The 10000-nt window shown below is 62.1% G+C and overlaps 1 non-coding gene across 1 annotated transcript; it reads left to right on the top strand.

The window, feature by feature from the left end:
* Nucleotides 1-8446: 8446 nt before the first annotated feature.
* LOC142006128 (5S ribosomal RNA) lies at nucleotides 8447-8565 on the top strand. The gene has a single exon (XR_012643241.1). It is a non-coding gene; the product is annotated as a 5S ribosomal RNA (ribosomal RNA).
* Nucleotides 8566-10000: the final 1435 nt, after the last annotated feature.

Raw genomic sequence — 10000 nt, 5'->3', positions numbered from 1 at the left:
AAGCACGGGTGCGGAAGAGAAGGAGGAGCAGGGTCCCAGGTCCGCCTGAACACCGGCGCGATCCCTGCCCGCCGCGGGAAGGGTGCCGGCCCGCGAAGGGCCCTCTCCGTCTCGTCCGCGAGCGCCCCATCGATCGGAAGGAGGAGCGGGGCCTCGCTCCCGGCGGCCGTCCCCGCGGACGTGCGCCGAGCCTCCCTCGAGAGCCCCCTCTCCGGAGGATCGGGCCCGAGACGACACCCCGAACCGCCGCAGACGTCCCCGCAGACGTCCGCCCGGGTCCCTCGTCCGAGTCCCCGGGAAGGGCCTTCACACGACGGTCGGTCTCTCTCACGTGTACGTCTCTAAAGGCTGGAGCCAGACAAGCCTTCTCTTACTATTCTCCCGGTACCTGTCGTAACCTTATACGTGAAAAGTCCCCCAGCGGCAACAGGCGGGAACGACTCACAAAAGCGGCCGACCGCCTGGAACTCTAGGTCGGCTGCACGGGTTAAATTCAACCCCATTCGGACTTCCAGAGCTCAGCCGGCCACCAGGTCAACCTCGCTGAAAGCGCCAGAGGTTGACCTGGTGTCCGGGGACCGAATCGGACACCAGGTCAACCTCCGCTAAAGCGGCCGGGGTTGACCTGTTGTCCCTGCCGGACTTAGAAAATTTTTCTCTCCAGCCCGGGACCGGGGTTGACCTGTTGTCCCTGCCGGACTTAGAAATTTTTTCTCTCCCGCCTGGGACCGGGGTTGACCTGTTGTCCCTGCCGGACTTAGAAATTTTTTCTCTCCCGCCTGGGACCGGGGTTGACCTGTTGTCCCTGCCGGACTTAGAAATTTTTTCTCTCCAGCCTGGGACCGGGGTTGACCTGTTGTCCCTGCCGGACTTAGAAAATTTTTCTCTGCCGCCTGGGACCGGGGTTGACCTGTTGTCCCTGCCGGACTTAGAAAATTTTTCTCTGCCGCCTGGGACCGGGGTTGACCTGTTGTCCCTGCCGGACTTAGAAAATTTTTCTCTCCCGCCTGGGACCGGGGTTGACCTGTTGTCCCTGCCGGACTTAGAAAATTTTTCTCTCCCGCCTGGGACCGGGGTTGACCTGTTGTCCCTGCCGGACTTAGAAATTTTTTCTCTGCCGCCTGGGACCGGGGTTGACCTGTTGTCCCTGCCGGACTTAGAAATTTTTTCTCTCCAGCCTGGGACCGGGGTTGACCTGTTGTCCCTGCCGGACTTAGAAATTTTTTCTCTCCCGCCCGGTACCGGGGTTGACCTGTTGTCCCTGCCGGACTTAGAAATTTTTTCTCTGCCGCCTGGGACCGGGGTTGACCTGTTGTCCCTGCCGGACTTAGAAAATTTTTCTCTCCCGCCTGGGACCGGGGTTGACCTGTTGTCCCTGCCGGACTTAGAAATTTTTTCTCTGCCGCCTGGGACCGGGGTTGACCTGTTGTCCCTGCCGGACTTAGAAAATTTTTCTCTCCCGCCTGGGACCGGGGTTGACCTGCTGTCCCTGCCGGACTTGGAAAATTTTTCTCTCCAGCCTGGGACCGGGGTTGACCTGTTGTCCCTGCCGGACTTAGAAATTTTTTCTCTCCCCGCCTGGGACCGGGGTTGACCTGCTGTCCCTGCCGGACTTGGAGCCCTAGGAGGGAATCGGCCACCAGGTCAACCTCCGCTGAAAGCGGCCACGGTTTACCTGGTGCCCGGGGAGCGAATCGGACACCAGGTCAACCTCTGCTAAAGCGACCGAGGTTGACCTGGTGCCCGGGGAGCGAATCTGACACCAGGTCAACCTCTGCTAAAGCGCCAGAGGTTGACCTGGTGCCCGGGGAGCGAATCGGACACCAGGTCAACCTCTGCTAAAGCGGCCGGGGTTGACCTGCTGTCCCTGCCGGACTTAGAAAATTTTTCTCTCCAGCCTGGGACCGGGGTTGACCTGTTGTCCCTGCCGGACTTAGAAAATTTTTCTCTCCCGCCTGGGACCGGGGTTGACCTGTTGTCCCTGCCGGACTTGGAGCCCGAGGAGGGGATCGGCCACCAGGTAAACCTCCGCTGAAAGCGGCCACGGTTTACCTGGTGCCCGGGGAGCGAATCGGACACCAGGTCAACCTCAGCTGAAGCGGCCGGGGTTGACCTGCTGTCCCTGCCGGACTTGGAAAATTTTTCTCTCCAGCCTGGGACCGGGGTTGACCTGTTGTCCCTGCCGGACTTAGAAATTTTTTCTCTCCCCGCCTGGGACCGGGGTTGACCTGCTGTCCCTGCCGGACTTGGAGCCCGAGGAGGGAATCGGCCACCAGGTCAACCTCCGCTGAAAGCGGCCACGGTTTACCTGGTGCCCGGGGAGCGAATCGGACACCAGGTCAACCTCTGCTAAAGCGACCGAGGTTGACCTGGTGCCCGGGGAGCGAATCTGACACCAGGTCAACCTCTGCTAAAGCGCCAGAGGTTGACCTGGTGCCCGGGGAGCGAATCGGACACCAGGTCAACCTCTGCTAAAGCGGCCGGGGTTGACCTGCTGTCCCTGCCGGACTTAGAAAATTTTTCTCTCCAGCCTGGGACCGGGGTTGACCTGCTGTCCCTGCCGGACTTAGAAAATTTTTCTCTGCCGCCTGGGACCGGGGTTGACCTGTTCTCCCTGCCGGACTTAGAAAATTTTTCTCTCCAGCCTGGGACCGGGGTTGACCTGTTGTCCCTGCCGGACTTAGAAATTTTTTCTCTGCCGCCTGGGACCGGGGTTGACCTGTTGTCCCTGCCGGACTTAGAAATTTTTTCTCTCCCGCCCGGTACCGGGGTTGACCTGTTGTCCCTGCCGGACTTAGAAATTTTTTCTCTGCCGCCTGGGACCGGGGTTGACCTGTTGTCCCTGCCGGACTTAGAAAATTTTTCTCTCCCGCCTGGGACCGGGGTTGACCTGTTGTCCCTGCCGGACTTAGAAATTTTTTCTCTGCCGCCTGGGACCGGGGTTGACCTGTTGTCCCTGCCGGACTTAGAAATTTTTTCTCTCCAGCCTGGGACCGGGGTTGACCTGTTGTCCCTGCCGGACTTAGAAAATTTTTCTCTCCAGCCCGGGACCGGGGTTGACCTGTTGTCCCTGCCGGACTTAGAAATTTTTTCTCTCCCGCCTGGGACCGGGGTTGACCTGTTGTCCCTGCCGGACTTAGAAATTTTTTCTCTGCCGCCTGGGACCGGGGTTGACCTGTTGTCCCTGCCGGACTTAGAAAATTTTTCTCTGCCGCCTGGGACCGGGGTTGACCTGTTGTCCCTGCCGGACTTAGAAAATTTTTCTCTCCCGCCTGGGACCGGGGTTGACCTGTTGTCCCTGCCGGACTTAGAAAATTTTTCTCTCCCGCCTGGGACCGGGGTTGACCTGTTGTCCCTGCCGGACTTAGAAATTTTTTCTCTGCCGCCTGGGACCGGGGTTGACCTGTTGTCCCTGCCGGACTTAGAAATTTTTTCTCTGCCGCCTGGGACCGGGGTTGACCTGTTGTCCCTGCCGGACTTAGAAATTTTTTCTCTGCCGCCTGGGACCGGGGTTGACCTGTTGTCCCTGCCGGACTTAGAAATTTTTTCTCTCCAGCCTGGGACCGGGGTTGACCTGTTGTCCCTGCCGGACTTAGAAATTTTTTCTCTCCCGCCCGGTACCGGGGTTGACCTGTTGTCCCTGCCGGACTTAGAAATTTTTTCTCTGCCGCCTGGGACCGGGGTTGACCTGTTGTCCCTGCCGGACTTAGAAAATTTTTCTCTCCCGCCTGGGACCGGGGTTGACCTGTTGTCCCTGCCGGACTTAGAAATTTTTTCTCTGCCGCCTGGGACCGGGGTTGACCTGTTGTCCCTGCCGGACTTAGAAAATTTTTCTCTCCCGCCTGGGACCGGGGTTGACCTGTTGTCCCTGCCGGACTTAGAAATTTTTTCTCTGCCGCCTGGGACCGGGGTTGACCTGTTGTCCCTGCCGGACTTAGAAATTTTTTCTCTCCAGCCTGGGACCGGGGTTGACCTGTTGTCCCTGCCGGACTTAGAAATTTTTTCTCTCCCGCCCGGTACCGGGGTTGACCTGTTGTCCCTGCCGGACTTAGAAATTTTTTCTCTGCCGCCTGGGACCGGGGTTGACCTGTTGTCCCTGCCGGACTTAGAAAATTTTTCTCTCCCGCTCGGAACCGGGGTTGACCTGTTGTCCCTGCCGGACTTAGAAAATTTTTCTCTCCCGCCTGGGACCGGGGTTGACCTGTTGTCCCTGCCGGACTTGGAGCCCGAGGAGGGGATCGGCCACCAGGTAAACCTCCGCTGAAAGCGGCCACGGTTTACCTGGTGCCCGGGGAGCGAATCGGACACCAGGTCAACCTCAGCTGAAGCGGCCGGGGTTGACCTGCTGTCCCTGCCGGACTTGGAAAATTTTTCTCTCCAGCCTGGGACCGGGGTTGACCTGTTGTCCCTGCCGGACTTAGAAATTTTTTCTCTCCCCGCCTGGGACCGGGGTTGACCTGTTGTCCCTGCCGGACTTAGAAATTTTTTCTCTCCCCGCCTGGGACCGGGGTTGACCTGTTGTCCCTGCCGGACTTGGAGCCCCAGGAGGGGATCGGCCACCAGGTCAACCTCCGCTGAAAGCGGCCACGGTTTACCTGGTGCCCGGGGAGCGAATCGGACACCAGGTCAACCTCTGCTAAAGCGACCGAGGTTGACCTGGTGCCCGGGGAGCGAATCTGACACCAGGTCAACCTCTGCTAAAGCGCCAGAGGTTGACCTGGTGCCCGGGGAGCGAATCGGACACCAGGTCAACCTCTGCTAAAGCGGCCGGGGTTGACCTGCTGTCCCTGCCGGACTTAGAAAATTTTTCTCTCCAGCCTGGGACCGGGGTTGACCTGTTGTCCCTGCCGGACTTAGAAATTTTTTCTCTCCCGCCTGGGACCGGGGTTGACCTGTTGTCCCTGCCGGACTTAGAAAATTTTTCTCTGCCGCCTGGGACCGGGGTTGACCTGTTGTCCCTGCCGGACTTAGAAAATTTTTCTCTCCCGCTCGGAACCGGGGTTGACCTGTTGTCCCTGCCGGACTTAGAAAATTTTTCTCTCCCGCCTGGGACCGGGGTTGACCTGTTGTCCCTGCCGGACTTGGAGCCCCAGGAGGGGATCGGCCACCAGGTCAACCTCCGCTGAAAGCGGCCACGGTTTACCTGGTGCCCGGGGAGCGAATCGGACACCAGGTCAACCTCAGCTGAAGCGGCCGGGGTTGACCTGCTGTCCCTGCCGGACTTGGAGCCCGAGGAGGGGATCGGCCACCAGGTCAACCTCCGCTGAAAGCGGCCACGGTTTACCTGGTGCCCGGGGAGCGAATCGGACACCAGGTCAACCTCTGCTAAAGCGGCCGGGGTTGACCTGCTGTCCGTGCCGGACTTGGAGCCCGAGGAGGGGATCGGCCACCAGGTCAACCTCCGCTGAAAGCGGCCACGGTTTACCTGGTGCCCGGGGACCGAATCGGACACCAGGTCAACCTCCGCTGAAGCGGCCGGGGTTGACCTGCTGTCCCTGCCGGACTTTGAAAATTTTTCTCTCCCCGCCCGGAACCGGGGTTGACCTGTTGTCCCTGCCGGACTTGGAAAATTTTTCTCTCCCGCTCGGAACCGGGGTTGACCTGTTGTCCCTGAAGGACTTAGAAATTTTTTCTCTCCCCGCCTGGGACCGGGGTTGACCTGCTGTCCCTGCCGGACTTGGAGCCCCAGGAGGGGATCGGCCACCAGGTCAACCTCCGCTGAAAGCGGCCACGGTTTACCTGGTGCCCGGGGACCGAATCGGACACCAGGTCAACCTCTGCTAAAGCGCCCGAGGTTGACCTGGTGCCCGGGGAGCGAATCGGACACCAGGTCAACCTCTGCTACGGCGGCCGGGGTTGACCTGCTGTCCCTGCCGGACTTAGAAAATTTTTCTCTCCCCGCCCGGAACCGGGGTTGACCTGTTGTCCCTGCCGGACTTGGAGCCCGAGGAGGGGATCGGCCACCAGGTCAACCTCCGCTGAAAGCGGCCACGGTTTACCTGGTGCCCGGGGAGCGAATCGGACACCAGGTCAACCTCTGCTAAAGCGGCCGGGGTTGACCTGCTGTCCCTGCCGGACTTGGAGCCCGAGGAGGGGATCGGCCACCAGGTCAACCTCCGCTGAAAGCGGCCACGGTTTACCTGGTGCCCGGGGAGCGAATCGGACACCAGGTCAACCTCTGCTAAAGCGGCCGGGGTTCACCTGCTGTCCCTGCCGGACTTGGAGCCCGAGGAGGGGATCGGCCACCAGGTCAACCTCCGCTGAAAGCGGCCACGGTTTACCTGGTGCCCGGGGAGCGAATCGGACACCAGGTCAACCTCTGCTAAGGCGCCCGAGGTTGACCTGGTGCCCGGGGAGCGAATCGGACACCAGGTCAACCTCTGCTACGGCGGCCGGGGTTGACCTGCTGTCCCTGCCGGACTTAGAAAATTTTTCTCTCCCCGCCCGGAACCGGGGTTGACCTGTTGTCCCTGCCGGACTTGGAGCCCGAGGAGGGGATCGGCCACCAGGTCAACCTCCGCTGAAAGCGGCCACGGTTTACCTGGTGCCCGGGGAGCGAATCGGACACCAGGTCAACCTCTGCTAAAGCGGCCGGGGTTGACCTGCTGTCCCTGCCGGACTTGGAGCCCGAGGAGGGGATCGGCCACCAGGTCAACCTCCGCTGAAAGCGGCCACGGTTTACCTGGTGCCCGGGGAGCGAATCGGACACCAGGTCAACCTCTGCTAAAGCGGCCGGGGTTCACCTGCTGTCCCTGCCGGACTTGGAGCCCGAGGAGGGGATCGGCCACCAGGTCAACCTCCGCTGAAAGCGGCCACGGTTTACCTGGTGCCCGGGGAGCGAATCGGACACCAGGTCAACCTCTGCTAAAGCGGCCGGGGTTGACCTGCTGTCCCTGCCGGACTTGGAGCCCGAGGAGGGGATCGGCCACCAGGTCAACCTCCGCTGAAAGCGGCCACGGTTTACCTGGTGCCCGGGGAGCGAATCGGACACCAGGTCAACCTCTGCTAAAGCGGCCGGGGTTCACCTGCTGTCCCTGCCGGACTTGGAGCCCGAGGAGGGGATCGGCCACCAGGTCAACCTCCGCTGAAAGCGGCCACGGTTTACCTGGTGCCCGGGGAGCGAATCGGACACCAGGTCAACCTCTGCTAAAGCGGCCGGGGTTGACCTGCTGTCCCTGCCGGACTTGGAGCCCGAGGAGGGGATCGGCCACCAGGTCAACCTCCGCTGAAAGCGGCCACGGTTTACCTGGTGCCCGGGGAGCGAATCGGACACCAGGTCAACCTCTGCTAAAGCGGCCGGGGTTGACCTGCTGTCCCTGCCGGACTTGGAGCCCGAGGAGGGGATCGGCCACCAGGTCAACCTCCGCTGAAAGCGGCCACGGTTTACCTGGTGCCCGGGGACCGAATCGGACACCAGGTCAACCTCCGCTGAAGCGGCCGGGGTTGACCTGCTGTCCCTGCCGGACTTAGAAAATTTTTCTCTCCCCGCCCGGAACCGGGGTTGACCTGTTGTCCCTGCCGGACTTAGAAAATTTTTCTCTCCCCGCCCGGAACCGGGGTTGACCTGTTGTCCCTGAAGGACTTAGAAATTTTTTCTCTCCCCGCCTGGGACCGGGGTTGACCTGCTGTCCCTGCCGGACTTGGAGCCCCAGGAGGGGATCGGCCACCAGGTCAACCTCCGCTGAAAGCGGCCACGGTTTACCTGGTGCCCGGGGACCGAATCGGACACCAGGTCAACCTCTGCTAAAGCGCCCGAGGTTGACCTGGTGCCCGGGGAGCGAATCTGACACCAGGTCAACCTCTGCTAAAGCGCCCGAGGTTGACCTGGTGCCCGGGGAGCGAATCGGACACCAGGTCAACCTCTGCTACGGCGGCCGGGGTTGACCTGCTGTCCCTGCCGGACTTAGAAAATTTTTCTCTCCCCGCCCGGAACCGGGGTTGACCTGTTGTCCCTGCCGGACTTGGAGCCCGAGGAGGGGATCGGCCACCAGGTCAACCTCCGCTGAAAGCGGCCACGGTTTACCTGGTGCCCGGGGAGCGAATCGGACACCAGGTCAACCTCCGCTAAAGCGCCCGAGGTTGACCTGGTGCCCGGGGAGCGAATCGGACACCAGGTCAACCTCTGCTACGGCGGCCGGGGTTGACCTGCTGTCCCTGCCGGACTTGGAAAATTTCTCTCCCCGCCTCGGACCGGGGTTGACCTGCTGTCCCTACCGGACTTAGAACATTTTTCTCTCCCCGCCCCGGCCCGGGGGTTAACCTCGGGGCGCACAGCTTCCCGGGTCTGACGTGCACGTCCTGTCACCTCCCGGGCCCGGCGTCCTCGTCCTCCCTTCCCCTTGGGCCGGCTCGGAGGAAGTTTTCCCTCGGCCCGGCCTCCGGGTTAATTGTTTGGGCCCGGCTGACTGAGGCCAGGCTGCTGACGCTAAAGCCCGGGGAGGCGGGGGCCTACGGCCATACCGGACCGAATGCCCCCGATCTCGTCCGATCTCGGAAGGTAAACCGTCCCGGGCCTGGCTAGTACCTGGATGGGTGACCGCCTGGGAATCCCAGGTGCCGTAGGCAGCTTTTGGCCCCAGCGGGGGTAGAGCGGGGCGTGTGTCTGCCGTGCGGGAGCAGGGAAGCCGTGAGGCCAAGGCGGCGCGACGGTCCTGGGGGGCGCTGAGGCCTTTCCCTCTGCCTGCCTGCGTGTCGGGGGCGGGGGGGCGGGCGAGGAAGCTAAGGCCCTCACCCGGTGCGGTGCGATGGCTTGGGTCGGGTCGGGGAGAGGGAAGAAAGCGTGTGTGGAGCGTTGGTGGGGCAGGTGTGTGTGTGGGAGTGCTGGGTTGGGCAGGCCGTTGAGGCGGTGGCGGTGGTGGTGTTTTTGGTGGGAGTGAGTTGGGGTCAGGTGGGTGTGGGGTCCCCCCCGGGGGGTGGATGGTCTGAGGGTTAAGGCTTGGAACGTGCGTCTTGGGGGACCGTGGGTGGAGGTTGTTGAGAGCGGGGAAGGCCCTGGGTCCCGGTTGTGGACTATTAAGCCCGGTGGAGGGGGACCGTGGGTGGAGGTTGTTGAGAGCGGGGAAGGCCCTGGGTCTCGGTTGTGGACTATTAAGCCCGGTGGAGGGGGACCGTGGGTGGAGGTTGTTGAGAGCGGGGAAGGCCCTGGGTCCCGGTTGTGGACTATTAAGCCCGGTGGAGGGGGACCGTGGGTGGAGGTTGTTGAGAGCGGGGAAGGCCCTGGGTCCCGGTTGTGGACTATTAAGCCCGGTGGAGGGGGACCGTGGGTGGAGGTTGTTGAGAGCGGGGAAGGCCCTGGGTCTCGGTTGTGGACTATTAAGCCCGGTGGAGGTGTTGCGTACGGTGGATGTAAGGGGGAGGGCGTATGAAGTGACCGAGGAGTGGGCAAGGAAACGGGGGGAAAAATTTGGAGGCGAAGGCGGCCGAAAAAGGGTGCGGTTGACCTGGTGCCCGGGGAGCGAATGGGCCACCAGGTCAACCCCCGCTGAAAGCAGCGGAGGTTGACCTGGTGCCCGGGGAGCGAATGGGCCACCAGGTCAACCCCCGCTGAAAGCAGCGGAGGTTGACCTGGTGCCCGGGGAGGGAATCGGCCACCAGGTCAACCCCCGCTGAAAGCAGCGGAGGTTGACCTGGTGCCCGGGGAGCGAATCGGCCACCAGGTCAACCCCCGCTGAAAGCAGCGGAGGTTGACCTGGTGCCCGGGGAGGGAATCGGCCACCAGGTCAACCCCCGCTGAAAGCAGCGGAGGTTGACCTGGTGCCCGGAGAGGGAATCGGCCACCAGGTCAACCCCCGCTGAAAGCAGCGGAGGTTGACCTGGTGCCCGGGGAGCGAATGGGCCACCAGGTCAACCCCCGCTGAAAGCAGCGGAGGTTGACCTGGTGCCCGGGGAGCGAATCGGCCACCAGGTCAACCCCCGCTGAAAGCAGCGGAGGTTGACCTGGTGCCCGGGGAGGGAATCGGCCACCAGGTCAACCCCCGCTGAAAGCAGCGGAGGTTGACCT

The sequence above is a fragment of the Carettochelys insculpta genome, unplaced genomic scaffold (genome assembly GCF_033958435.1).
Source record: "Carettochelys insculpta isolate YL-2023 unplaced genomic scaffold, ASM3395843v1 scaffold_0042, whole genome shotgun sequence".
NCBI classification, from domain to species: Eukaryota; Metazoa; Chordata; order Testudines; family Carettochelyidae; genus Carettochelys; species Carettochelys insculpta.
Note: the sequence above shows the minus strand (reverse complement) of the source record. Positions and strands in the feature narration are given on the sequence as shown.